Source organism: Capsicum annuum, unplaced genomic scaffold (assembly GCF_002878395.1).
Source record: "Capsicum annuum cultivar UCD-10X-F1 unplaced genomic scaffold, UCD10Xv1.1 ctg82798, whole genome shotgun sequence".
Taxonomy (NCBI): domain Eukaryota; kingdom Viridiplantae; phylum Streptophyta; class Magnoliopsida; order Solanales; family Solanaceae; genus Capsicum; species Capsicum annuum.
The window spans coordinates 110,662-115,090 of NW_025893614.1; positions in this window are offsets into that span (position 1 = coordinate 110,662).

A 4,429-nucleotide genomic window follows, 5' to 3' on the forward strand; every position below is an offset into this window, starting at 1 on the left:
GAAGCCCCCAACCCAAGTGCGCCGCAAGGGTCAGAGTCTCTGAATCTACGGTGCCACACGGCCTTTGCCAGTGTACAATAATAATCTACCCATCTCGGCAAATACAGTTTCAGGCTAAGAGTTGCTTGAACTCACGCCTTCTTCGAGTAACCACCTAACCCTCTTTAAGCCCTTTTTTAAAATTCTATCAAAACATACAGTCTCTGAAAACATACTCTGAAAACATGATCTGAAAACATAGTCTGTTATAGCATAAATACATATGGTATTATTATACCATTGACTTGCAAGTCACATCTCTGAGCCATTATTAGTTTATCGTAAATCTTTATTTTCAAAACACAAGTTTTGGGACCACCATTTCAATAATTCAATTCAAAGAAACTCTTTCTTAGATCTCATGTAAACACATGCAAGGAACTCATCTTTGTCAAGCATTTCGGTTGTACTGTACAAGGTGGTCATGTCAAAGTTCTCAATTCACATGCAATTCTTTCTCTTAAACACAAAAACACATTTATATCAAGAAACACCCTCTCAACAATTTCAAATCATGCTCAAATGTTGTACTATTGCAAAAACATCTTTCAAATCATAAAACCATAATCTTTAATTGAATACATGAGAGGGAGTTCATGATTATGCTCTCAACGATCTTAAATCTCAAATTCCATAAATATACGTATACATGTAAATCAATTTAGGAGATAGGACCACAAGGTCATAACAATAGTAACATTAAAACATTCGGAGTACGTAATTAAGAACATAGATTCCAAAACCCCTTTGAAATTCATGCATAAAATCTAAAAATAATGCTCTAATGGTTTTAAGCCCATGTAGTTTTTAGGATAAACCCCATGTACCTCTATCTAGAAATTTAAAGGATGCTTGTTGATGCCCACGGCTTGGGGATTCCAAATCTTCAATTTATTTTGAAAACCCACGGTTGAATCTTGATTTATTTGAATTACTAAAATGGAACCCTAGAGAGTGTTCTTGAATATTTTTGGTGAATGTATGAGTAATATGCTCAATTGGATTTGAAATCTCGTGTTTGGATTGATAAGGGTGTGGGAAAATACCCAATATACCCTTAATGAGACCGGTATTAAAATATAACTGGGATCCCGATATCCTGGGCCACCGCGATGCGCCACTATCGCAGTGGCTCACTGGAAATTGACGAATGGGAATTTGGCCCACTCTGCAACGCTCCACCATCGTGGATTCCCACTTGAAATTGACCATCATCATTTACACCGTCTCTGCAACACGCCAAGGATAGGAATATGGTGTTTCACATATAGGACTTAAATTAACCTTAAATCCTTCACCGAGTGTTCATTTTGGATGCATCTTATGTCGACGGAAAACTTATTAATTATCTTCGAAATGAAAAGTCGAAATCCTAGGGATTCCACAGGCAAATAGGTATAAATCATTCTAGAAGCCAATGCTTAAATTTTAAGGACAAAATTTAGCTAAGAAAAACTTCGGGACGTTACAATAACCCCTCGGGATCAATCGTCCCCGAATGTTGACGCGGGATATAGACAAGTATATTTTCAAGCATACTAAGGCATAGAAAGAATAAGGGAAGGATTTTACCTTCCATTTCGTCATCCATTGGATTAAAAAGGTTTGGGTATCTAGCTCTCATGTCAACTTTTAATTCCCAAGTCGCATCTTCAATTTTCTGGTTTCTCCACAACACTTTAACTGAGGCTATCTCTTTGATCCTCAATCTTATAACTTGGCGATCCAAAATCTCTATAGGCTCTTCTTCATAGGACAAAGAGTCTGTCACTTTGATTTCTTCGATAAAAATACTAAAGAATGGTCTCCAATACACTTCTTCAACATAGATATATCAAATACTAGATGAACCAAACCTAAACTAGTTGGCAATTCTAACTCATATGCAACTCCACCTACCCTTCTCACAATCTGATATGGTCCTATATAGGGAAGACTCAGCTTATCTTTCTTCTTGAATAGCATGACTCCCTTCATGGGAGAAACCTTGAGAAATACCCAATCTCTAACCTCAAAATCTAGATTTCTTCTCCTAACATCGGCATAGGACTTTTGATGACTCTGAGCTGTCTTAAGTCATTCTCTGATGACTTTCACATCCTCTATTGCCTGATGAACAAGATTAGGCCCAAATATCTGCATCTCACCTACTCCATACCATCCTATTGACCTACATCTTTTCCTATACAATGCCTCAAAAGGTGCCATCTTAATATTAGAATGGAAACTATTATTATATGCGAACTCTATCAATGGCAAGTGCTCTACCCAACTACCTTTAAAATCAATCACGCAGGCCCTCAACATATCCTCAAGGGTCTGGATGGTGCGCTCAGCTTGGTCATTTGTCTGAGGGTGGAAAGTCGTGCTCAAATTCAGTTGGGTACCTAAACCATTTTGAAACGATCTCCAAAACTGTGACGAAAATTGTGTACCTCTGTCAGATATGATGGACACAAGTTCCCCATGCAAATGAACTATTTCTGCAAGGAACAGGTTGGCATAATCCTCTCCCGAATAATTTATCCTAACAGGTAGAAAGTGAGATGACTTGGTCAACCTATCTACAATTACCCAAATGGAATCATACTGGTTTCGGGACCTCGGAAGTCCTGTAATGAAGTTCATATTAATTATCTCCCACTTCCACAAAGGCACAACTATCTCTTGAGAAGAACCACCTAGCCTCAAATATTCCACTTTAAATTGTTGACAACTCAAACTCTTGGCAATAGAGTTAGCCACATCACACTTCATATTATTCCACCATTAAATGGTTTTTGAATCCTGGTACATCTTAGTAGAGCCAGGGTGAACAACATACCTCGACGTGTGAGCTTCATTAAGGATTTTCTTTCTCAAACAATCTACATCTGGCACACACAACCTACCCTAGTATCTTAAAACACCATCACCACCAATTTCAAAAGACAATACCTTTTTTTGACCCATATCTTTCTTGATCTGCATCAAGATGGGATCTTCAGCCTGTTTCTCTTTGACTTCTGCACAAAGAGAAGATTTAGCTATCTCATGAACAACGACTCCTCTATCCTCAGAATCCAAAAGTCGCATTCCTAGATTTGTAAGTTGGTGAATATCCTTCACCATCTCCCTTTTTTTCCCCACATGAGAAAGAATGCCCATAGATAACCTGCTGAGGGCGTCGGCTACCACATTCGCCTTGCCTGAATGATAGTGCAGGCTCATGTCATAGTCTTTTAAAAGTTCCAACCACCGCCTCTACTTGAGATTTAATTCTTTCTGCGAGAAAACATACTATAAACTCTTGTGGTCAGTAAATATATCAACGTGCACCTCATACAAATAGTGCCTCCAGATCTGAAGTGTAAAAACTACAGCTGCTAACTCCAAGTCATGAGTAGGGTAGTTCCACTCATGCACCTTCAACTGCCTAGATGCATAAGCCATTACCTTACCGTGCTACATAAGAACACACCCAAGTCCCACTCGGGAAGCATCACAGTATACAACAAAACTTTATGTACCTTCTAGAGAAGTCAAAATAGGAGCAGTAGTCAACTTGTTTTTTAACTTCTCAAAACTATTCTCACAAGAGTCAGACCACAAAAACTTAACCTTTTTCTGAGTCAACTTAGTAAGTGGTGCAGCTATGGAAGAAAAACTCTCGATGAATCTTCTGTAATAACCCGCCAAGCCCAAGAAGCTCCAAATGTCGGTTGAAGTCATGGGTCTGGGCCATTTTCTCACTGCCTCAATATTTTGGGGATCAACCTTAATCCCCTCACTAGACACAATATTCCCTAAGAACGCAATAGCATTCAACCAGAATTCACACTTGGAAAATTTTGCATACAACATATGATCTTTAAGGGTCTGAAGGATGATTCAGATGTGATTGGCATGGTCCTCCTCGCTCATAGAATATACCAAAATGTCAACAATGAATACAATGACAAACAGATCTAGAAACTGATGAAAAACCCTATTCATTAGATCCATGAAAGCTATAGGTGTGTTAGTCAACCTGAAGGACATGACTAAGAATTCATAATGGTCGTATCTAGTTTGAAAAACTATTTTGGGAATATGTGACTCTCTAACATTCAACTGGTGATATCTCGACCAAAGTTCTCTCTTTGAAAAACATTTGGCACCCTGAAGTTGATAAAAAAGATCATCAATCCTAGGAAGAGGATATTTATTTTTAATCGTGACCTTATTCAAATGGCGGTAATCTATGCACATACGAAGGGAACCGTCTTTCTTTCGTTAGAAAAGTATAGGTGCACCCCAGGGAGACACACTGGGGCAGATAAAACCTTTAACTAAAATATTTGTTAGCTGTTCTTTCAACTTTTTTAGCTCTGCAGGAGCCATCATATATGGCATAATAGAAATAGGATGG